The sequence below is a fragment of the Pseudochaenichthys georgianus genome, chromosome 6 (genome assembly GCF_902827115.2).
Source record: "Pseudochaenichthys georgianus chromosome 6, fPseGeo1.2, whole genome shotgun sequence".
In the NCBI taxonomy this organism is placed as follows: Eukaryota; Metazoa; Chordata; class Actinopteri; order Perciformes; family Channichthyidae; genus Pseudochaenichthys; species Pseudochaenichthys georgianus.
Genome location: NC_047508.1, coordinates 15,606,171 through 15,632,775, shown reverse-complemented (window position 1 = coordinate 15,632,775; position 26,605 = coordinate 15,606,171). Strand labels below are relative to the sequence as shown.

At 40.8% G+C, this 26,605-nt stretch overlaps 1 long non-coding RNA gene across 1 annotated transcript; it reads right to left on the bottom strand.

Annotated features, from left to right (window-relative positions):
* Positions 1-3,970: 3,970 nt before the first annotated feature.
* Positions 3,971-6,150, bottom strand: LOC117448552 (uncharacterized). The gene is made up of 3 exons (XR_004552334.2): positions 5,942-6,150; positions 4,406-4,480; positions 3,971-4,110 (listed from the first exon to the last, which is right to left on the bottom strand). It is a non-coding gene; the product is annotated as an uncharacterized lncRNA (long non-coding RNA).
* Positions 6,151-26,605: the final 20,455 nt, after the last annotated feature.

The following is a 26,605-nucleotide window of genomic DNA, read 5'->3' as shown; positions in this document are numbered from 1 at the left end:
TCTGTGTGCTAACCACTAACAGCTAACGGCTGATGTTTTCTGGTTAAACGTCAGTGACGGCAGGCTGAGATCCTCACCGCTGATTGGCTTCCGTGAGAACTCGTCACGTGAATTTGACGCTCGAGTTGAAAAAAGTGAACTCTCGCCTTTGACACGGCACCGTTCAATCGCCTCAATCGTGCCGCGGAATTCACGTCCACCGCTTCATGCTCGCCGTCTGAGCGAATTCGCGTCTGTCCGCGTCTCTGCATTGACTTTACATGTAATCGCGCCGCCCCCAAACATCGCATCGCGTCCGGTGTGAATGCAGCATATTAGATATTATTGTTTTTCAATGAAGAATCTAGCTAACAAACTTGAATGATAATTAGCTCACTCCTCTGGTGGGCTGCTCTTGTGTCAGTGTGCGGCAGCTTGAAGCAGAAGTCTGTCAAAGCCATTCGTTCCAAATCAGGGACGTCAGTCGGGGTCAGAGTTCAGCCTGAAGGGTCAGGGGTCAGCTGTGATTGGTTGGTTTGAAATAGGCTTCTAGATTTGGAGTGGGGTGAAAGTTACACTTACAGGCAATTACAATTTTTTTTTACGGATAAAAATGATACATTTGAAATACTTATCAAGACAAGTCTAATCCTAAATTAAGCCTGGAGAATAAAACCACGTTTTTTTTTTATTCTCATTTTACAAGTCTTTAGAGCACTTTGCTCAAATGTTCTCCCTATGCTGTATATCAACACCATTACAAATCTACTTTACTCTTTTTTACTGTCCGGCATTTACAAAGTTCAGAAAGCATTTGGTTTTAATGTGTGTCTGTTGGAATATAAACCTTGGGAGACTGAAGAGAGCAGATAAATATCTGACTTGATGACTGTTTTATTTCACTAATGGGATGAGTGTTTGTATTATTTGCACAGTTTGAGTGTGAGTGATGTGATAAAACAGGAAACACACACTCATATGGATAACAAGACTGTGTAGTGGATTTAATTGACTATAAAGGGACGAAGAGAGTATTACTGGCGACAACCCCTCTGCTTTAACAGACATCAACAAAGAAAAGTTGCTACAAGGATAATGGAATCAGATTATTTTACCATTGCAACTCTGCTTTTAAAACACATATTTGTGATGTCTGAAAGCTGATATATTGATGCTTTTCATGCTTTTGTATGATGCCATCTTGCAACACAATGAACTTGATGAGGTTAAGTGAGACAGCTGTTTAAAGGTGCAGCCTAGCACTGGCTAATGGAAAAAAAAACAAGAGGATGATCAAGAGGGAAAAGGAAGAAACCAGGAAAAGAGGGCAGAAGGGATACAGATGTGTCAATAAAGAGAAAGAAAGAGGGGTGCGAGGAATAATTGACAGCAGACAAAGATATGTTCACGTAGACCAAACATCTGCCTCTGAAGTCTTCTTTAGCTTGTGTCGTAAAAATGGATGTGTTTTTATGAATAACTGCTGCTTAAATTGCCAAAGTCTTGCAGAATAAAAACAGTTGAAGAACTTGGATGAGGGGCCAATGATTCATCTCAGCACATTATTTATTGGCATTGGACTATTTCAGCCTTTTCTATACAAATGAAGCTTAAAGGTGGGGTATGTAATTCTAGCGCACTCGAGCTGGTTTCTCCAAAATTACCTACCCCACCTTTAAAGAGGACATATTATGCTCATTTTCATGTTTATATGTTTATATACTGCCTGTGCTGCAGCACTTCCTTTCACCCTCTGTCTTAAATCAGAGCCTCGTCTGCTCTGATTGGTTAGCTGGCCGGCTCTGTTGTGATAGGTCAACCGCTTAGAGATGTCCCGCCTCTTAGCCTTCGACGTACAATGTGTTGGAGCGCTATCCGATAGAAGCGCGAGTGATACATGGTGATGTCACTATGTCGCCAAAGTAGACAAAAGAGTCCAATCGAAGCATTTCAGGCAGGGAGGGAACTCCCACTGGAGGGAGCACAGGTATTTTGCCTTTGGAGACCATTTACATAATCCTATACTGTATAACACACAGCAGGAAAGGGAAACCCCCAAAAAGCATAATCGGGTCCCTTTAATATGAATTGCAATGAATGAATAAGTGAATTAATTTCTTTCATAATGAAAACAGGGTTATAATAGTAAACTAATACTGAAACCAAAACGCAAATAGGCAATGGAAATATTGCCATAAACCGAAGTTGACTAAAAAGGATACGATTAAAAGCTTAGTCTTACGGTACGTCCACACAGCAGCTTTTCAAAAATCCTGAAAATCTTGGAGCTGGGCATGTCTGACAGCTTGGGGATTTTTTGCGAGCAATGCGACCAACAACCAATCACATGAATCTCCCGCCCCCGACATACAAAGCAAAAAACCCCGGGGATTTTATGCGAGCAATATATATATATATAAACTCCCCAAACAGGCAAAAACCTACCAGTTTCACCCACTGTCTCTGCCACCTCCCTCCATGCTTGGTTCCTCCGGTTTGTATCCCGTTAATAGTTCTGGTCGTAAAGAACCGGGTGATTTGCTACCGTAATTTCTCGTTTGGAATATGAGGAAATGAACTGCGGTCTGGTTCTCCCTGCTTACACACTGTTTGATTGGCTAGCGCTTCTACTGTCAGATTTGCATAAACGTGTTTGATTGGCTGACGCTTCCAGCTCAGCTTCAAAAGTTGAACATTGCTCAACTTTGGAATCCTGGAAATCCTGGAAATCTTCGCTTCGCTCCCCCACAATGCAGTTCGGCGAAAAGCGAGGCAAAGTGACGTCATCCCCATTCAAAGTCAATGGGCAGAGAAGCGTTGGAAGCAGTGGAAGATTCTTCTAAAGCTGCTGTGTGGACGTACAGTAAAAGCTTCACTGAAATTACAGTGTCTGGTTAAAAGACTGTTATAAATCAAATGATTCCAAAAGAAGATGATGAAAACATAAAAAAATAAAATTAGGATTAGCAACAGGCCCACATACATGAGACTGTTCATGTGTGCAGTAGCTGATTGTGCTAAATTATATTTGTATTAGGCCATTGTATACACTAATCATTTCTCATTAATGCAAAGTCTGCCTCTGTTATTCTATTCAGTGAGGAGGTTAGAGCCATGCACAATGTCAACTGCTTCCCCTTCATGACTATTTCATCCCTGTATCATCATCCGTTATCCTCTAATGGCCCTGGCCAGCACACAGTCGGACTGTACAGTACTCAGCTAGCTCTGTGGGTTTCCCAGCACTCACTAATTGCTTCTTATCTGTCATCTCCTTCTCTTTCTTCACATTCAGCTCTTTTTCATAGCTTGCCTACTGTTTCTGTCCCCTCTTGGGCTCCTCTTTCAGCAAAAATGTTCCCTCTTCCTGTGTTCCTCTCCCAACTTTCTACCAGCTGGTTTCTCCTCATCCATATGCACTTATCCTCTCTTCTCCCCTGTCTTGTCCCCAGGGGTGGACTGGGACAAAAATGCGGCCCTGGCATTTTCTGTCCAGACCAGCCCACTACATTATCAGCGGACACTACATAGAAGTCCACTAATCTCGCGGCATCTTCTCTCATGCATACTACAAAGGAGTCATATTCCTTGATAGCAGTTAACAAATAAAGCACTTAACTATGAACTCAAGGACTACAATTGACAGCTATAGCAATCAATCAATCAATCTTTATTCATTATAGTGTGAAATCACAACAGAAGTTATGTCATGACTAGGGGTGGGACAAGACTAACGGGAAGAACCCTTATGCTACCCTTTCAGTTTTTAGTCTGTGAAAATCTTTTGGTGTAAGCCCAGTATTAGTTAAAACCAGACTCAGATAATAATAACAAAAAAATATCCTGACAAATAATCTAAATAGAAACATATTACAGACAGTAGCAGCATTAGAGCTGAAACTCACTCACTCACTCAACGGTGACTCAGTCATTATGAAATCATAAATAGAGAATTGAAGAAAAAAAAAAATATATATATATATATATATATATAGCTGTGTGAAAAGTCTAAGACATGGGTTACAGGTCTGAATAGATATGCATTCTCATATATGTGTATGTGCACAAGTATGTATTGCTCTACTTCCTCGTCCGCAGCCAGCCAGCTCCACTCCTCACCAAATTCGTGACCTGCAAGAAACAGCAAACATAACTTGTACTCAGTATCTGTGTATTGACAAGTATAAGTAGCCATGTAGCCTTTTTGTGATGTAGTGACACTTAGTGAACAAATGTATCTGTCATGAAGGATGACTTAAGTCTCAAAAGAGCCCTAAGACCTACCTGCATAACTGTTAATTGAACTTAAAAGATATGCAGATGTTTGAAATTAAAACCATCAATATGAAAATCTTCAGTCAGGAAATAATCATAATCAAACCTTTTGTTTCAATCTGAGACAAAACAAGTTGCATAATAAACTCACAAAGTCAAGACAAAGCTCTCAGATATGATGGATGACTCAAGCATCATCGAAGAACTTCTAGCAGGCCAGGAAAACCTGTTTGACAGGAGATAATGGTAGCAGAGAATATAAAGAGACATTTATGAATTACCAATTCAAAAAATCAGTTATTTGACTGGCACACTCATAGCTCTCAACAGCCTTTTCCCTCTCAGGTGATTCTGTCTTTGGGCTGACATACTCTTCACTCTCTACAGCCTTTTCCCTCTCAGGTGATTCTGTCTTTGGGTTGACACACTCCTCACTCTGTACAGCCTTTTCCCTCTCAGGTGATTCTGTCTTTGGGCTGACATACTCTTCACTCTCAACAGCCTTTTCCCTCTCAGGTGATTCTGTCTTTGGGCTGACATACTCTTCACTCTCTACAGCCTTTTCCCTCTCAGGTGATCCTGTCTTTGGGCTGACATACTCTTCACTCTCTACAGCCTTTTCCCTCTCAGGTGATTCTGTCTTTGGGTTGACACACTCCTCACTCTGTACAGCCTTTTCCCTCTCAGGTGATTCTGTCTTTGGGTTGACACACTCCTCACTCTGTACAGCCTTTTCCCTCTCAGGTGATTCTGTCTTTGGGTTGACACACTCCTCACTCTGTACAGCCTTTTCCCTCTCAGGTGATCCTGTCTTTGGGCTGACATACTCTTCACTCTCTACAGCCTTTTCCCTCTCAGGTGGTGCAGTCTTTGGGCTGCCTGAATTGGTCTGGCTCTCTCCCTGAACTGACCAGCTGGACTTGCCCTGAACCTGTCTGGGCTGGATATAGGGAAAGCATTTATCATTGGATGGGGAAATAACTCAAAACCACAGAATAATGTACAAGATAAAAGATTAGTTCATATTGAATGAAATGTTCGCGAGCGTAACAACACTAGTGGCTTTGCCATGTTTTCATTATGACACATACTAGTGTTTTCCAATGAAAAAAGTCAGATCTTTGTGACAATACCTGAAAATGCTCAAGACAGCACTCTACACAGCCATTTGAAAACTACAGTAAAAGTAACACATTTACACAGAAATTAAAGTTACACACAAATTATGAAATAGTTATCACCTCAGTAAACAATAAATGAATTGAAAGATTACAATAAATTCAATGGCAAATATTGAAAATTAAACTAATTATTTCCTATATGTTTACTTGTATTTTGTGATAAAATTCAAAGTATCTCATCTGTATTTACAATACAGCTTGATTCTGCATCTCTACTTACAGCTCGTTGGTCCATGTGAAAGTTTAATGTTGCTATGGCAACAAGAGACCTCTGACGTCAGCAGCTCTTAGCTAGCCTAGCTAAATCATCTGAACAATAATAACCCATAATATCACAATTCAGCATATTTAAACAAAATCAACCACAACTACCAACATTCACAGCCCTTCAACTCTGGGCTAATATGTTGTCACTAGTAGGACTATGCAGTTAATTAGGTCACATCACATTTTTTGGACATGTCTCAAAAATGTAGCCTAGCCAGCCCCTGGCTAACGTTACTTACCATGTATGCCTCCACTCGCTCGTCTCCTGGCGCAGCAGCACCTGCTGGGGTGGTGACCCCGGCACCAAATAGGTCCGTCAATTTAGAATATTTAGCAGCCTCCACCTCCAGAGACTTCAGATTTTTAAGTCGCAGTTTTTCAGCGCCACCCGGGCGTTATCCATTTTCAGCTCAGCAGCAGCCCGTCCCGCGACTCCCGCCCATGCTGCCATGAGGTCCCGCCCCACCCTGGTTTGTGTTGTGATTGACAGCGCTGTCAGGGCTCACTGAGCCTGTCAGCCCATGATTGATTGACAATGACAAACAATAGACCAATAATATGTGTCGATGCAGGCAACACACTGCTAGCCCTCTGTAGCCAATTGGTCGGCCCAATTGGAGGGAATTTAGAGAAAAAAAAGAAAAGAAAAAAAACAGACATGACCGGCCCACATTGGGTCAACGGCCCACCGGGACGATGCCCGGTATGCCAGATGACCAGTCCACCCCTGCTTGTCCCCCATTTCAGTTTCTCCCTCTTTCTCTCCCTCCTCCTTACGTTCTCACCTACCCTCTTTCTCGTCCTACCGCTACAGAGCACTTTGAACTCAGGAAGCTGTGAAGCATTCCTCAACATGACCCCCGGGAGCAAGGTCAGCTAAAAAGTAAAAAAAAAGAAAAGAAAAAGTATTTCAGCTGTTTTTATAGCAACCCCGAGCCCAGGGGTTCCTCTGTGTGTTGAAATGGACCGGTAGGAGCTTCAATCCTAGCTTTAAATTGTAAATGTTTGTAAAGTATTTCAGGTATGTTTAAGAAACTAAAATGTTACTAAAAATACTTTTCCTGAAACCCGTGAACACAGGCAGTATTGTTGTATTTAGAGTTTCAAAATATCAAAAGGTGTTGCTGTAAAATATTTGCTTAATGCAATGATATCATAGAGAATGGTTAACTTTATTTAATCAGGTAATTTGCCATCAAACTCTTTGGCTGTATGAAAAGTGATGCCAACCAAAGTCTTATCCAAAAAGCATGGTAAACAATACTTGTTTCAAGAAGACAATGCTGCAGACCCCCATTCCCAGCATAAATCACACTAAATACACAACATTTATTCACAATCATTCCTGATTCTATTTAATATTTCCAAGTCTAAACCTATATCCAATTGCTCTGCTGTACACAGAAAGTTCATTTTATTCGGAATTTGAACTCTAAGCTGTCTATAGCGCATACATCGTTTTTTTTTATAATATTAGGTTAAACAGTAACACTGCACCACATGTAGTTCAGACACACTGTTCCAGTTCAGAAACCAGGTGGAGAACGCCAGATGGAGGAGAAGGAATCTGTGGAGTTGGAACAGTGATGTTTATAAAGTACACACCTGGAATAGCTTTACATCAAGTATCCAGTAATAGCTCTCACAGACATGCTATTCATGTAAAAGAGAGAAGCTACACATTGACACACACACGCACCACAACACTGACATGGTCCCACTACTTGTTAGATGTGTATCGCTCATGGGTGCTACTTATCCATTATACCTCTCGGTATAAAAACAAATATCATAGTTATTGTTACACTTTTATGAAGACAATAGAGATTTTAAAGAATGGTCAAATTCAAATCAACAGTGCACAATATGTCCTGATGTTTAGCCCCTCGTGAAGGTCAAGCTCCTAAAATGCTGAATCCTACATTTACCATGATTCAAATAAATTGCATCTTTCAAAAGATTCACCCTGCCTCATATATGGTGATTCCTATCTCTGCACATTGCAGGAATAACATTTTTAAGTTTCAAACCAAGGCCAGATTTCTTCTGATGACACAAAAATGACACCATCAGGGTTACGTTTTTATTTACTTTGCAAGTTCCCTCCAGAGCTCAAGAAGACATTTTATAGCTGTTGAATTTGGCTGACTAGAACTCCTTGTGAAGAGTAAACAGAACTTCATGTACTAAATCACTTAAGTTTACTCAAGCTTAAGTTTACTTTACACATACTGCAAGGTCAGGAAGGAAGATTCATCGTGTAAGAGTGGTCAATATTTAACTCCAAACTGCCTGTTTTGTGTTTTGCTCAGTCCGATGCGGTATTTTATTCCTTAATTATGCTAAACAGAGAGAATGTAAACAGGTTTTTTTGCAATTTGAAGATCATACTTCCTTATGCCTCAAGTAACTGTATATTTTAGGTTACATGTAATTGGAAATCTTGAACATTTTGAACCAGCAGTCTTTATTTCCCTGATGATAAGTGGCTTCTACTCTCTTGGCAATCAGACTTTGCATAAAGTGTGTGTGTAAGTATGTGTTTGTCTTAGTATTTGAGTGTGTGTTTGGTTTTCATAGAGTTCCCATGAAACATGGATTATGTATTTTTTCCTATCTGGAAGATCAAAGGTTTGAGGTATTTTATGACCAGCTCTCTTGATGTGGGATTTTTTCTTTTTCTTTTTCTGCAGTCTCTTTCCTCTGGTGTGTGTATCTGTGTGTGTATGTGTGTGTAGTATGTGTGTCTGTTCGCGGAGGGGGGGATTTCAGTGTGGGCCACTGTTTGTAAACCTTGGTTTACAGTTTGTTTGCAGGTTTATGCAGAATGACATGTTTATTTATACTTGTTATATGTGCATTACACCAGGACAAATATGTTTATCTGGTGCTTCTTGTTGGTTCGGGTAATACAAGCTTATTATCTTGATGCTTGCACATACCAAACATTCAGGGAGGAAAATTAAAAATAAGCTTTTCGGTTTCAGGCTGCATTGGTGTGGAACTTGGGAAGAAATGTACTGAACCATGAAGAACTTTTTATGTTGTTTAAGCAGTGCAATTTAATACCTTTGATTGTTTTTAAGATTTGCTTTTAAGTTAATGGGAGTAGGCTTCATATGTATTACTTGACATAACACTACATTCAGTTGGCGCACTGAACCAAAAACCGATCCAATTTACTGTAATTTAGCTTTTTGATTCACATCTGTTAATTTCCGAATCCTCCCTGTGTAAAAATATGAAGATATATATCTTCAGCTCTGCTGTTGAGAATTCTGCAAATGTAATGGCAGAAGCTTTTCACAGGAGGGAGCTAAAGTCCCATTTTCACTCTGTAACACAACAGTCATTCATACATGAAACTACTGCATGAAAGGAAACACACATTACATAACAAAGAGTGACCTTAAGGCAGTATATGTAAAACATGTGCTTTTGCTTTTTGTATACACTTCTGATTTAAAAGAGTAATCAAGATTAATCCATCTTATTTTTCACATTCCTCACAAACCACGTCTGCAGTTTTTTGTATATTATTATGATTTACTGAATGTGGGAAAGCAATAGGGTTCAATATGAAGACTTTAGGGACTGTTAAAAAATGAATTGTGTAGGGTAAATGGTTAAACCTTTTATCACTTTTAAAAAGCAAGACCCTTCCACACATTACTACAATGTTTTCCTTTGCTTAGGATGAAACTTAAAAACCCTTCCATTAAAATCTTGATAAATACAAAAATAAGCATCAATCCCTAAAAGAGGAAAAGCAAAACTAATTTAAGATTACCCTGACTTAAACATTGAATATTTTTATAAAACATTAATTCTTCACATTGTGTGCAGCCAATACACACTATAAAAGTGAAATGAGAAATTGTCATCTTTTGATGACGTATGCATAACATATTGCATAAGTGCAACCAACCTTTGACTCAAACAGGTGCAACTGCTACAGCGCCAGTATGTTCTTTTTTTAAATAAAGATAGCTTTTAATTTTTTTGGTTGCAGTTTGTCATAAAAGTGTTTTCTAATCGCCCCTGCACTGAACACTTAAAATACAATAACAAAAGTTGTGCCTTCTCTGAGCCCCCTCTAATAATTTGTGTACACTCCCTTAAGGTCTGTAAAAACACTGGAGCCTCTGTCTGCGTTTGTTAATTACGATCTCTTATCAAACTTACCCCTATCAGCAACACAAACAGGTTTTTCTTTCATTCATGTTATGTCCAGTTCTATGGCTTGAGTTTTGACACTTTGTCCAAACTTGTCCATATGCATATCGTGCTTCTCGGTTGGTCGACCTCTGACCCCTGCGGTTCATCTGATGGAGGATGCAGGAACAGAGCAGAGACGATGAAGGCCACTCCGTCCCGACATGAGGAAAGCCGTTCAGTAGTCACTCGACTTGTCTATGAAGAATCCTAAAGGAAAAAAGTGTGTGTGAGTGATTTGACACATCCAGATTTATCAATCATAACATTTTAGTCTAGTATTAACATGAATTCCCCTACTAAAAGCATATAATATAATCACAGCATATATTGTCACACACATGCATTCACACATGTATTGTTAAGTTTGCTTTTACTTTCAACAAGTGGAGAATAAATCCTTTAACATCTTATATTATTTTTTGGAACATTAAAATATTTAACAGTAATTCGTGATGGTATGGTGCATCTTCTCATCCCTTTTAATTGATGTTGTAATTTTTCAAAAAGACGGAAAGCTAATATTCAAATGGAATTGTAGACAACCAGTTTGGAATAAACTACTTGGTTTTCAAGGCACAGTACTACAAATGACATGGTTTGAAATATGTCCACTGTGAACCTATGCACAAATAGTTTTGAATGAGGCAAAAGACTGAGGCAAAGATAAGGCAGGGAGCCTTGCACAAAGATTCATTTTATCCTAAGGCAGTGGTGCTAGTGCCTTCATCCCGTGATGGAAACACAATTAGAACGCTTTGATGAATCCTCAACATCAACTCTCCGGTCTTCAAAGTGCTCAAAGTACAGAACGGTACAGCAAATAAGTATGAAACTGTCTCTGTGTCAGGGGGACCATGTAAGTTATAAATAGAACACTACAACCTCTTTAATGAGCTTTTGCTTCAGTTTTAGCCTTTAGCGTGACCTTACATTTAACAATCACAGTAGTGGTGTTGCTTAAATCCAAATTGGAACGGTGAAGGAATTTGTTCAGAAGTTGTGGGGTTATTAAAAGGACAATTGGGAGTGTAGCACAGAGCATAGAAATAAGAGGAATTTATTGTGCTTTCTAGCATATTTCTTACGAAGAAAGACATAGTAAAACTAATAATATATACCGGGCAAATGAGGAAGATCAAGTTTTATACCTACTTTAGCAAAATAATGGCAGTCGTTTATCATAAATGACTTTGATGTTGCCTAACTTACAACCTTCTTAACAATCCATAAATACCATCAAATGAATCCGGACTACAACAATGTGACTGTGGGTGTTTCTCAATCGCGAGTACTCTTGCTTGATAGCACAAGTCTTCCGAGCGTCTTGCTTCAGAAGCGAGGCAAGAATACTTCCTGGCATTCGGAAAACAAAGAGTGGAACAGGCGAGCAAGTGTGCAGGTGTGCGTCATATGAGAGGCCCCGCCTTACATTTTCCACCACAGATTTGGGGAAATTGGTCCGTGCGCAAAGCATTGTGGGGATTTTAAGACCGCGGAGTCTACACATGTGCAGCCTCGAAATATCTCCAAACGAAGTACGCCGGGCTCGGTAGATTTCCAAGTATGCTGGACATTGGAACAAAAGTTGCCACTTTTGGATCAACCTGACCCTGGTAGCGGTCCGCCTAATCGTCAGTTTGCCCCCGACTCAGTCCGTTCTCAGGTTCTGCAGTGGGTCCACAGCTCCCGTTTTTCTAATCACCCAGGTGCCAACCGCACACTCTCCCTTCTTCTGAGACATTTTTGGTGGCCAACTATGGACACGGACACTAAGGAGTACGTTTCAGCCTGTACTACATGTGCTAGGAGCAAGGCCTCTCATCAAAGACCTGCAGGATTGCTTCAGCCCCTTCCTATCCCTAGTCGTCCTTGGTCGCACATAGCTCTGGACTTTGTCACTGGCCTACCTCCCTCGTAGTTGTAGACCGTTTTTCAAAGTGTGCCCATTTTGTTGCTCTGCCAAAGCTCCCCTCAGCCCTGGAGACCTCCCAGCTTCTCACCCTGCATATTTTCCGCCTGCATGGTATCCCGGCAGACATCGTCTCCGACCGTGGTCCTCAATTCACCTCCCAGGTCTGGAAGACGTTTTGTCATTCTCTCGGTACATCTGTCAGTCTGACGTCAGGTTACCATCCCCAGTCAAACGGCCAAACTGAAAGGGAAAATCAGGATTTGGAATCTGCTCTCCGTTGCGTTGCCAACTGCAATCAGTCTACCTGGAGTTCTCATCTACCCTGGATTGAGTATTCCCACAATGCTCTAACATCATCTGCTACTGGGGTCTCTCCATTCAAAGCCTCGTTAGGGTACCAGCCACCCCTGTTTCCCGAAGAGGAGAATGAGTTGTCTGTTCCATCCGTCCAAAGACACATTCTTCGTTGCCGTAAGGTTTGGAGGGATACTCGCTCTGCCCTTCTTCTGACTTCCTCCAGAAATCAGAGATCAGCTAACCGCCACAGACATGTCGCTCCACCTTATGCCCCTGGACAGTAGGTTTGGTTGTCTTCTAAGGAGGTTCCCCTCCTTACGGAGTCGAAGAAGTTGTCCCCTCGGTTCATTGGTCCCTTTCCCATTGAACGCATCATCAACCCCTCTGCTGTCCGCCTGAGGCTCCCCAGAACCATGAAAATTCATCCAACCTTTCATGTTTCCCAAATCAAGCCAGTCCACACCAGTGACCTGTGCCCAGTCCGGCCATTCCCCCTCCTCCCCCCCGAGTCATCGATGATCATCCTGCCTACACTGTGCGTCGGCTGATGGATGTCAGGCGTCGGGGCAGGGGCTTCCAGTACCTGGTTGATTGGGAGGGTTACAACTTGGAGGAACGTTGCTGGGTGCCTTGGTCACGCATCATGGACCCTGTCATGGTGAGGGAGTTCCACAGGGCTCATCCTGACAAACCTGGTGGTCGCCAGGAGGCTCCCGTTGAGGGGGGGGGTACTGTGAGGATTTGCAGTTCTCCCTCCTTCTCCTACTCTTTGTTTTATGTTTGTTATTGTCTGTGTGTCTGTCTTCCTGGCTGGGTGTGGCTGACCCACTTCTGTTTCTCGCCAACTCACCTCCTCAGCTGTGGCTCATTATCCGGATTACTCTATCACCTTCATCTGCATATATACTCGGTTCCTCCATCCAGTATTCACCAGTTTGTCAGTTAACCACACTGGTAAACACGACTTTGGTTAAACAGTTTAGTGCATCTACACTGTTTGTTTCTGCTACTTACCTGTGATCTCTTTGTCCAGTATCCATATGCCTACTCCTCTGCCTGCCACGTCCAGCCTCCGACTCCTCGTCTGAGTTTCCTCCGTGCTTCCACGCACACCAGCTCGAACCTGTCTGCTCTCGCCAGCTCTGGATATGGACATTAATCACTCCGTTATTCTCCGTAGAATTTGTTGGTTTAATAAACCTTTTACCTACGAAACTCTGTGTCCTCTACCTGGTGTTCAGCATTTGGAGTTCAGTCCTGTAAGCTCGTGAGAGCGTAACATCTTCCAAATGTTTTCACAGCTATTTTTTAGGGATGGTGGGACAGGAAATATTACAGGAACCTATACACTAGATTCTTATTGTGGGAGAGAAAAAGCTGTGGTGGGGGAGCATTACACTTTTTGGTTTGTTGGTGGAAGATAAAACAGAGCTAAAAGGAGAGTGAATGTTGGACTTGCATTTTTCAAGTGTTACATGTATGCCAATGTTGCTCTTGTCACTGTATCAACCTATACTATGTGACTGTTGTGTTTTCAACTTGTCCCCAAGCATTATGTATTGCTTTGGTCACAGTTTGGAGCAAATCTGAGAAAAACTATCTTATTTGGCATTTACACGATGTCTGTTTTATCTACTCCTTGTAAATACTACCTTGTTTCCGGTACAGTTATTTTCAAGTGTATGAATCTGTCACCAGTAACATATTGGAAAGTCAGCGGGAAAGAAACTTAATTTAGAAGGGGAAAAAATAATCTTTGAGAATCAATCATCCATGAAATTAACACAACCATAAAGTATCATGATATTATAATTTGTGCACAGTTGCTCTCTGAATAAAAACCTCAGGTCCTGTGGGATTGACCGGATGACAACATTCCTGATTAATTGAAGGGTGGTGCTGCATGTCATGAAGGTATAAAAATCAAATTTTTGTTGAATAGGCTCAGTGGGCTGTGGTTACAATGCAGAACAATGTCTAAGCACATCCATTGTGTGACATTTAATGTGTTGGATGAATAGACACGGGGAAATGACGGGCAATGTAACCTTGAGTAAATTATAGAGTTTTTTCCTGAGCTAACAGAAAGGTTAACATTCAAAAAAATGATGTAATATCCTTTTCTATTATTCTCGGTGTGGCTTTGTGCTGAGGAAAGTAACTAAGGTCATTAACTAAAGTACTGTGCTGTATAATTTCGGTCGGTCTACATTCAAAGCTACTTTTTACTTAAACTACACCAACTTTAAAAAGGAAACAGAGTACTACATCTACCACCAAATTAATTTTTGAAGCTTTGCTCGTTTTTCAGATCAAGGTTTTGCATAAAAAACATGTAATAATAAACAATTGTCATATCTAAACCACAGAACAGTTTGAGGTACAAAAATGTAAAGAAACTACCCGATTATTACGAAAAGCTAAAAAAGAATGTAGTAAAATGGAACTTGATTAAAGGGGCCCTATTATGCAAAACTTTCAGGCTTCATATTTATATTTTGTGCCCTTACTGTGTGTGACAAAGGTAACTTCGTCACTGTGGACTGACGGCTTCGGGCCTTGTAATATTGCACATGTGGTTTAGTTTGAAAATGTTTCCCCTCCCGTTTTGTCTGTGGCTGATTGTGTTCACCTGGTGCCCTATCTTGTCTCCTCCCCCCCACCTGTGTCTTATTGGAGCAAAAGATGGAGCAGCTGTTTTCACGGATATAGGAACAGGTTTCCCTTATAAAAGAGAAAGACGACTCTAAAGGCTCGACGGGCACTAACTCTGATGCTGAGGCAGCACAGATCCTGGCGGAGAACCGGAGATTGATGCGAGAGCAGAAAGAGAAAGAGGAGCAGCTCAGGTTACAGAGGGAGGAAGAGGAGAAGCTGAGAAAGGAAGAGGAGATGTGCTTAGCGGGGGAGGCTCGTCTTATACGCCTGCAGGAGGAGAAGAACCTTGCAGAGGAGAAAAAAATGAAAGACGAGGAAGATGCTTTTCTAGCTGAGGAGGAGCGTGTGAAAATGGCCGAGAAAATCCGTCAGGAGAGAGAGCGCATCATGCAGCAGATCCAGCAGGAGCGCCGGGAGAGGAAGAATAAGATCCCGAAAGGGAAGCTTCCTTCAGACTTCACGCCCCCCCCTGAGGAAACCATGCTGCACAAGGGGAAGCAGAAACACCGGGGCGGAGTGGAGACACATGGAGGAGAGCAAAATGGCCAAGATCAATAAGTGTCGCAGAAATGAGGTACTGTTCTCTTTCGGGAGAGGAAGGAGGAAATGTGACAAAGGTAACTTCGTCACTGTGGACTGACGGCTTCGGGCCTTGTAACATTGCACATGTGGTTTAGTTTGAAAGTGTTTCCCCTCCCGTTTTGTCTGTGGCTGGTTATTGGGTTCACCTGGTGCCCTATGTTGTCTCCTCCCCCCCACCTGTGTCTTATTGGCCTGATTCGTGTGTGTGTATTTAGGCTCTGTTTTCCCTGTCAGTGGACAGGTAGTGTGTGTGAGATCCTTGTGGCTGCTGACTGTGTTCAGGTGGACTGTGAACCCATGATTTGAATAAATGCCCACACCGGGTTGTATTTGGACGTTCTGCCTCTGCCTCCTTGCTTGGTCGGGCCGCTCAACGGTCAGTCTCACACTGTGACATGTTTACACTCTTCAAGGTTCAATAAGGTTTTTATTTTTCTCATACTGCCTGTGCGGCAGCATGCCTTTTCACCCTCTGTCTGAAATCAGAGACTTTGCAGACCATTAACATGCATAGAAACCTTTAAAAACGCACTACGAGAAAGGAAATTCCCAAAAAAGCATTATAAGGCCCCTTTAACAATATTAAAATGTCATTTATTATAATAACCAACCCGGTATCACGGCAAGACGTGAACATGTGACGATTTACCATGCTGGGAGACGTGAAGATGTCACGATTTCAAACGTGACAGTTACACGGTATTGTTAACCAGTGGAGAAATACCAACCAAATGCTCCTCCGACGTAATGATTTATTTTGTAATAGTCACACTCGATTACGCCGATTGTTGCCCCAGCTGGTCGACACCTCTTTTAGCAGAAACAAAGGCTACATTAATGTATTAAATCGATGTTAATCCGTGTGTGTGAATGTGGAATTAACGGACGTGACGTTGTGCGATTGAGTTGCCAGGCAACAGCTTCGGTTCATGTTAATTTACAAACTCTTCAACTACAACCGTAGTTATATTTAAAAACATGTTAGAAGGCCTCACGAAATACTTTAATGCAAATTAAAATTTAAATGTGAAGGATTGTGTGTATAACAAAATACATCGGTCATAAACGAAACCGGAAACAGACAGGCAAGATCCTCAGCTCGATGATTGGATGGTTTAGCCGCAATGCATGCTGGGATTTGGTGTTTATGTGATGTGAAATCTGAAAACGTTTTTTAAAAACACAATAATACTTTATTCCGAGTGTGCTTGCTTTTCTCTTTAAAAGTCATCACATAACGGCATTGTAATACACGGTTCGGCTGCATTAAATATTACATATCTGCCCTAATTCTCTATTTATAGAGCCCTGCTGAGAAGACTTCTAGACAAACAGGAGAACTGCCGCCAAAACTGAAGATGTGACTTGGATCATAAATATATAAGCAATTAAACAACATCTTACATTTGTTTTCACACAATACGTCTCCTTGCAGTATCAACACTAATTCGGCTGACTTTTATATTTGATACAATTGGTAGATAGGCTGTATTTACACCATAAAGGTGCACAGCTGATATAAAGGGACACCTAGTGGTTAAAGCATGTTATTATTTTATTATTAGATATTAATAGGATCCCTATAAAGTATATTCATTATTCGTTATTCTCTACTAATAGTTCATTAAAGACTGTATATAATGACTAGTTTGCACATCCCTTTCAAGATTTTCTAAGCTAAGGTTTATTGACATATCATATTATACACAACTACTGTATGCAATGAATGAAGAACTTGGGTCGCAGGTTCCTCAACAGTGCATTACAAGACATCTATCAATATGTGTGTGTACTCCACCATTAAACTGTCATTCTGCACATTTCTTATACTTTCTACAAACATTTTATAAGAGTATAATACATATGTATAATATCAGTTTAATAATAAACAAATAAGTGCTGAAACATAGTTAACATTGCAGGAAAGCAATATATTAGACGTTAAGTACTTTGTCAGGCTTAATTAAAAAAGTTATAATATAATAAACAATATGCTAAAAAAAGATAAACAGTTACATAATTTTCAAAAATACAGATAAAAAACAAAACGGCATATATATATATATATTGATTTAGTGGCCAGGTATAAATGACAGTTATTAATGGCATATATATATTACACATATAGCACAAAGTTGGTTTGTATTTAGCAGCAAGGGGTGTTATAGTCTGTGTTGTGGTGTGTGTAGGAGGGTCTACTAGGGGCAGTGCTGGTTGTAAAGTCTGACCGCTGCAGGAAGGAAGGACCTGCGGTTTCAAGAGGGTTTCATCCCTCCATATTCTTCTTAAAGCTTTCTTCTTATTCAAAAGAAGACCTTAACCTAAAGTACTCTTTAATGTTTAAATTAAGCCTTATTAGTTTGTCTGTTTTGCACATCCTCCTATTAATATCTAATAATAAAATAAGACAATTTAATAACGTGCTTTAACCACCAGGTGTCCCTTTCTATCAGCTGTGCACCGTTATGGTGTAAATACAGCCTATCTACGAATTGGATCAAATATAAAAGTCAGCCGAATTAATGTTGATACTGCAAGGAGACGTATTGTGTGAAAAGAAATGTAAGATGTTGTTTAATTGCTTATATATTTATGATCCACGTCACATCTTCAGTTTTGGCGCCTGTTTGTCTAGAAGTCTTCTCAGCAGGGCTCTATAAATAGAGAATTACGGCAGCTATGTAATATTTAATGCAACCGACCCGTGTATTACAATGCCGTTATGTGATGACTTTCAAAGAGAAAAGCAAGCACACTCGGAATAAAGTATTATTGTATTTTTAAAAAACGTTTTCAGATTTCACATCACATAAACACCAAATCCCAGCAGGCATTGCGGCTAAACCATCCAATCATCGAGCTGAGGATCTTGCCTACGTCTGTTTCCGGTTTCGTTTATGATCGATGTATTTTGTTATACACACATTCCTTCACATTTACATTTTAATTTGCATTAAAGTATTTTGTGAGGCCTTCTAACATGTTTTTAAATATAACTACGGTTGTAGTTGAAGAGTTTGTAAATTAAGATGAACTGAAGCTGTTGCCTGGCAACTCAATCGCACAACGTCACGTCCGTTAATTCCACATTCACACACACGGATTAACATCAATTTAATACATTAATGTAGCCTTTGTTTCTGCTAAAAGAGGTGTCGACCAGCTGGGGCAACAAGACAATCGGCGTAATCGAGTGTGACTATTACAAAATAAATCATTACGTCTGAGTAGCATTTGATTGGTATTTCCGGTTATTTCTCCACTGGTTAACATGGGTTAACAATACCGTGTAACTGTCACGTTTGAAATCGGGACATCTTCACGTCTCCCAGCATGGTAAATCGTCACATGTTCACGTCTTGCCGTGATACCGGGTTGATAATAACATTTGGAGGCCATTTTTCTGTGGAATAAGTCATTTTGATACATTTTGCTGATATTTCTGCACATTTGAATGTAGGAATTGTACTTGTTGTGGAGTACTTTGACATGCATGTATTGGTTCAAAGGGTCAAAGCACTTTATTGTCATATGCTCAGCTTTAGAGTAGATATTGTCAAGGAGTGAACTCTGAGGCATGAACTCAATTGCACGACTCAAACTCAGACTCGGATAGTGTTTCAAAATAAAGACTTTACTGGGATTTGCACAGTAATGAAAACAAGGAAAACAAAAACACTCTTTTGAGGAAAACTAGAACAGTGATCAATAACATAGATCCGTGAGAAGTCCGTGATGTAAGCAGTAACGTAGGTCATAGAGAGACAACGAACTGACAATGAACAAGAGGGAGCTAACACAATATATACACAGGTAAAGGGGACACAGGTGGAAACAATCAGGGCGGGGAAAACAATCAAGGACGCAGGAGACAGAAGGGGGCGGGGAGCGTGGAGGCCTGAAATGAGAGGGAGAATTAATTAAGGGAATAAACATAAAGCACAGGACAAAGGGACATGACAAAACTAACTTAAAGAATAAACTTTCACTATACGTTTCTTGGACATGACAGATATGCCAAGAAATCTTAAATTAAGTATATAGGTGCTTACACACCGGAGTACTTTTCCCAGGAATAGTTCAGGAGTGTTGTCATAACTGTGAAGCAGCATTCACACCAAACGGTAACACCCTCTCACCTAGCGATACCAACCCAGTCTCACGGCATTTTGTGTTATAGTCACGACATTTAATCTATTGATTCGACATTTAATCTACACGATTTCCCCCTTTTTTTCGTGTCACACAGAACGATTTTAAAAGCAATGTATTTCTATTGGTAGTATGTTTCGTGCCTGCAGCACGTCTTTTTGTACGTTCGGGTCTGGGAAGACCGGAAGCTGTGGGGTTCATAAAAACATGTTCTTATTCAATATCAAGCCACGATTATTGTTTTTATTTTAAATCGTATAACGTTGGACTTTTTTTGTCGTCTGTGAGGAAAAGAAATGGGGCTGAGCCACAGAATACTGAAATCTGTATTTTTTTAAATCTTTATTTCCTTCTAATTTGTTATTTTTTTCTAAACAACACACTGTTATTTACTCACCAATAACACACAATTATCCTTCTTTTTATTTACTTGTTTAATTCCATAATCTCAGGCTTTTTTGGCGTCCGTCAGGAACTGAATTTCAAAATAAAAATAACCGGAAACAGACGTAGGCCTATAAGGGACATTTCGAGTATCATTGCGATACACAGCCACTGAACTGATTACCCAAGATCCTCAGCTATGGTTTAAGCTCGCTGATTGGATATTTTAGCCGCAATGCATGTAACTGCAAAAGTCCTACATTATTCAATTAAAATAAAGAAGTAAAAACAATAAGTGTGGCTTGATATTGAGTAAGAAAAAGGTTGATAAACGCTGTGAGAATGGATCTGCGGAGAGCATTTCGCCGTGATCCCAACTCGTCTGCTTAGTGCTGCGTACCTGGACTCACATTCAGGTTCAGGTCCGGACCTAGGGCTGCAACAAACGACTAATTTGATAATCGATTAATGAAACGATTAATCGACTATTCGGACTATTATGCCTTGCACACTTTCTCAAACGCTCTTATTTAGCCATCAAATTTAGATTTAGCTTGAGGTTGTTTTAGGCATGTGGAAACTAACAATGAAGACAATAAAGATGAATACTTGATTCAAAAATACATATATTATTCAATTAACTAAACACATTTTGAACAAAATTAATATTGCTTTATTTAATTAATTTAATATTTCACATCAAAAGAAACAACAGTGTTTTAACAATTCGTATTAAATAATGTGATGACAGAACTGTAAACAGAATAGCTGAAAATTTAACAAAATAAATAACTCAGTTACCTCTAATCATTAACCTGTTAAACCCCGAGCCTGTTTTTCAGGTTTCAGGCTCGAAAATGACATTCCCAGAACAAATGACTATAACTTCACTTCTAAAAGGTTTATATGAATAATTGTTGTTGTCAAAGCAAGGTTACATCTGTGAGTTGGATGTAGAAGTGTCAGAATCAATATAGATTTGTCTGTGTCAGAGTAAATTCAGATGGAACATCGCAAAACAATGTAAATTCCTGTCTCCGCCTAAAGAAAACCCATTACTTATAGTGAAGACCAACCTTGAATGATGGGTTAGTAGCCTAAAAGCTTTAGGAATCCAAAGTATAATATATAATAAGTACCCTGTATCAAGATTGAGGCAAAACAAGTGAAATTTGACCTTTTTAGATAGGTTTATGAAAATAAAGTCCAGGCGGAATAAGCTTTGGGCACATTTGGGCACATTTGGTTCCATCAGTGCCATTTGACCTTTTTCAGGTACCAGACTATAAAAATCATTGTATTACATTAAATCATCACTATAGGTATTCATTCCACCCAAAAAAAAATTATTTCAAAAAAATTCTTTTACAAATATTTGTGTGTGTGAGTGTGTGTAGGTGTGTGTAAGTGTAGGGGTGTGTAGGTGTGTATGTGTAAGTGTAGCTGTGTGGGTATGTAAGTGTAGCTGTGTGGGTATGTGTAGGTGTGTATGTGTAAGTGTAGCTGTGTGTGTATAACTGTACCAACGCACTATACAATAAAACTACACTGTAGGTCATTGTGTGTAGGTGTACTTGCACAATAAAAAAAACCGGGAACATAGGTAACATTTGACTCCAACTGGGGCAGATTTATTTCAAACATTTTACCAACACACTATAGGCATGTAAAAACAAATATTTTACCAACACACTATACAATAAAATCACACTAGTTATATAAAAACAACAAGTATTTTTTTTTTTAAATAAACACTCGCAAAATGTTATACCTACCTGAACTTTATACCTACCTGAATGTTCCAGTATTTAGGTCGTGCCACTCCCTGAAACAGTTCTTTTTGACAGTGAAGCACAGAGGGACCTGGCACTTCCTGCAGTACACAGGTGTCTTCACCCTTTTGAGTCCAGCATCTAGGCACCTCCTGCAGTTTTTCCTGACCTTGGTGGCATATTCCCCATAATACTCAGGCATGCATGTGAGTGGTGGAGGAGGGGGTGGTGGAGGTGCAGGGCCTTCAGCAGGGCCTTCAGCAAACTCCAACAATTCTGCAGCAAGCTGCTCCCTGAATGTCTTCTTGGTGTGTGGCTTTGTCCTGCTGGGGTCACACCTCATCTAACAAATGTGGAAAAACAAAGAGATTAGATTAATTCACTGGCTTATACTTATAGGATAATATTGGAATATAAATGAATAATATTACACCAAATAAATAAGTAAACACATGTATATTCATTCACTGGCCATTCATTTAGAAAATGTAACTCCAAAAAGACAAGTAACACCATTTAGCATTTTGCCTAATCATTCCTGTAGCTTCTTGGCTAAGCTAAAACTGTGATGCAGTTCCACCAAACACATAAGTAATATATAAAAAGGATAATATTGGACTATAAATGAAAAATATTACACCAAATAAATAAGTAAACACATATATATATATATATATATATTCATTCACTGACCATTCATTTAGAAAATGTAACTCCAAAAAGACAAGTAACACTATTTAGCATTTTGGCTAATCATTTCTGTTGGCTAAGCTAACACTGTGATGCAGTTCCACCAAACACAAAAGTAATATATAAAAAGGATAATATTGGACAATAAATGAATAATATTACACCAAATAAATAAGTAAACACATATATATATTCATTCACTGGCCATTCATTTAGAAAATGTAACTCCAAAAAGACAAGTAACACTATTTAGCATTTTGCCTAATCATTCCTGTAGCTTCTTGGCTAAGCTAGCACTGTGACGCAGTTTCACCAAACACATAAGTAATATATAAAAACAGAGAGATTACATACCTTTCCCGTGGTGGAAGTTCAACATCCGAGTCACTACTGTCCGGATCCAGGTCTGGCTGGAGGAGATCTTCATCATCCGACGAAGAGTCATCTGGTATGATCATAGCTATCGTCAGCTAGCATCTCTAGCACCTGCTCTGTGGTGAAGCTCTCCCTTCTGGCTGCGTAATGCGTAATGGAACCGGAGCGGGCGTAGTTTATACGACGCAGGATCATATCTTTGGAACCCATTGGTCGATTTGGGTGATTGACACCTTTTCTGAACCGTTAGAGCCAATAGAATCGAGGGACAGTTAGTAAGTCCCGCTAAACACTTACGTCAAGTAGAGAGAGGTTTGCGTAAACAGCACGTGAGACAGCATTAGCTCGGGACTGCGAAACTTTATACCTACTCTGCTGCCATGAATGTAATGATAGATTATCAGGAACAATTCTAAAGTGACTAAGAGACATTGTATTAACCTTAAACAGCGTTTTTATTCCCTTGAACAAGAGCTTTGGTCACAAAACAGCAACGGTAAGACATAATTATTGTTATGGTTTTGAAAACTGTTGTTTTTTTTCTTATCTGTTCTGGCTGCTAGCTCACTGAGTTTGTGTCCTACAGTGATGATACTTATAACAAAAATAATCTGTGGAGTATCAGCTTTCAGATGATATGTAGTTTGTGCAGAAAATATTAAGTTTTAAAGGACGTTTTTGCTAGTTAGCACCGGAAGTAACATCTGCCCGTTTTAGCTAAGGGCTAATGATAACGCTTCTTGTGAGACTTGTGTTTTGTTTCTGTAAAAATGGTTCATATTGTCAGTTAGCTGAGATTCTTCTCCTTAATCTGGTATAACACATTAATAGGTTTTTAAATATTAAGATGCCCTGAGACCAGGGCCGCCTTAATGCACGGGCTGACCTGGGCTGAAGCCCAGGGGCCTACGGAGATCAGGGGCCTATCATGAGCCAATACAAAAGTTTAAAAAAAAAATGTAATTAAAAAAAAAGTTTTTTATTTCGGATGTTTTTAAAAAACATTTAAATAAACAAAGTCTTGGCTTTCAGAATATGAAACTTTTACTTCCAAAATCACACGATAAATATATTTTTGAAGCTTGTAAAGGGAAGATGACAGCTCTCACTCGCCACTCACTCCTCCTCCCTCCGGCTGACATTATGAATGTAAGGCGTATATTAATCATAGATAACACGGCAGGGTCCGTTACAGTTTGTTTTCATCTGGTTTCAAATAAACAAAGTCTTGGCTTTCCGAATATTAAAATTGTTTCGGCAAATTCAGATGATAAATACAACGTTGAAGCTTGTAACGGCATAATTACAAGCGGAGAACGGAGTAACTTGACGTCACAGCAGGCATAACAACAGCCTGTGTTTCTCGTGAGTGTTTTCCCCGGGAAACAAACACAATACACACAAACCCAAAAATACACAAACACACACACTCGCGAGCTTCCTCCAGACCAGTAATCCAAACGAAAATATCTTCCCTCCGTAGTATTTTGATCATTTGCTCTGCTAATCAATCAGATCGATGGATTCCAGAGATTTTTCTCAAACATGATGACTCCGAAACAGTCAGTGGGCACCACTCAACAGCCAATCAGAATGAGAATATGTTTCACATGTGACTTATTCAAATTGCGAGTGATTGAGTGACAGATGAAGGTTGTTTAGGAGAAAAAGTTTGAGACGAAAAAGTTTGAGAGTGGCGCTCGGGAAAGGACATTGTTGAGGGAAAAGGAGTTTCGAGACAAGCAGCTATTACAAAAAATGCCAAAGCTTACAGGTTATTTTAAACCTGTAGGCCAGGATGAGGAGGAAGGACAGATGAATTCTGTACCGAGCAGTAGCGGGGCCGGCCGCGGGGCCTCGGAGCCAAGTAGGCCGTCTGGTTCTGATAGCGATGGAGTAGTGGGAGAGGAAAAACAGACAGGAGGGACATTATCTGTTGGAGGAGATGGAGAGGACGACGATGACTTGCTACGTGGAGGGGAGCCAACGGCAACCGGACAAATACATGAGGGAGGCCCGATACGTCACTCATCTGGAGGAGAGGACCAGGCGCGCGTAGAGCAGAGTGGAGAAGTGCGATCACAGAGCCTGCCGAGGCTATAAATGACTTTCATTTGTTGTTTAAATAGGGGGCCTACAAAACCCCAGGGCCTGATGGCAGGTTAAGGTGGGCCTGCCTGAGACACAGTGTTGTGAAAAAAAAACCCAGGGTCCCCATCGGCGGGGACCTTCGGGCTTAACAGGTTTTAACCCATGTTTGTATAGTGTAGTTAACTCCGTGTGTTGCTGCTAGCGTACATAACACCTGACGTGGAAACGTTACACGTGGACGGGGCTACAGAGCTACTAGAAAGACAGTCGAACCCGGTGCATTTCTCCGTCTGAATGTGGTGCACTTTTGCTAAATGTTTAGACAAATTGCTTGTGTTACCGCCCTTACATGCTAAACTATTATTGCACTTTTGGCAACGAGCATTGTCCACATCGAGACGGGTAAAGTTCAACCACACCTCTGAGCGCGTTCTCTCCACCATCTCCGCAGTGTGTTGCTGCATGTAGCAGCCGCGTGTGTGTAAACTGCCCCGCCCCCTCGCACACAGGGGGTGAGAGATCTCGTCTCGATTGGAAAGATCGAAAATACATCATAGACGCATTTGTTTGTCTTTTTGCATATTGGAAACGAGTTGGCGACACTAAGACTGCGATATAATGTTTTTGTAGCAATAATACATGACATATATTTTTTAAATGTCTCCAGTACCGATAAAAAGACCAATAACGTTGGAGCTTAACGGCGCGTAAAACACACGTGATGACGTCACCAACGAATCGACGACTGAATTAGTTGGCAACTAATTTGGTAATCGATTTAATCAATTAAGTCGATTAGTTGTTGCACCCCTAGACTCACGTATGGTCATGAAGGATGGATCATGACCGAAAGAACGAGATCGCGGATACAAGCGGCCGAGATGGGTTTTCTCCGCAGGGTGGCTGGTGTCTCCCTTACGGGCCGTCCACACTAGCTTCGACAGCTTCAAAAACGGTTTCCAACGCGTCTGCCCATTCACTTTGAATGGGGTGACGTCACGTTGCCTCGCTTTTCACCGAACTGAATTGTGGGTAGCATAGCGGTCCGTCTCCGGCGTCTCCGGCGTCTCCGGCGTCTCTGGCGTCAGAAGTTGAACATTGTTCAACTAGTAGTAGTGGAGTAGCCAGTGCCAGCCAATCAAATCCCGTTTCTGAAAATCTGACAGCTCAAGCCCTAGCCAATCAAACTGCATCTAAGCTGGGAGAGATATCCCGCCGTTCATTTCTATATTTCAAAAAAAGATGGAGGAGAAACTAATTATCGCCGTAGAAAATCACCCATTTTTGTATGACCAGACCCTCTTCACCTACCGGGATACAAACCGGAAGAACCAGTCATGGAGGGAGGTGGCAGAGACAGTGGGTGAAACTGGTAGGTTTTCGCTTGTTTGGGGAGTTTATATATATATTGCTCACATAAAATCCCCGGGGTCTTTTGCTTTGTTTGTCGGGGGCGGGAGATTCATGTGATTGGATGTTGGTCGCGTTGCTCGAATAAAATCCCCAAGCTTCAGACACGCCCAGCTCCAAGCTTTTTTTGAAGCTGTAGTGTGGACGCTCCGTTAGGGATAAGGTGAGAAGTTCGGTCATCCGGGAGGGACTCGGAGTTGAGCCGCTCCTCCTTCGCGTCGAAAGGAGCCAGTTATTAGGATGCCACCTGGGTGCCTCCGTAGGGAGGTGTTCCAGGCACGTCCAGCTGGGAAGAAACCAAGGGGTAGACCTAGGACCAGGCGGAGGGATTATATCTCTTCACTGGCCTGGGAGCGCCTTGG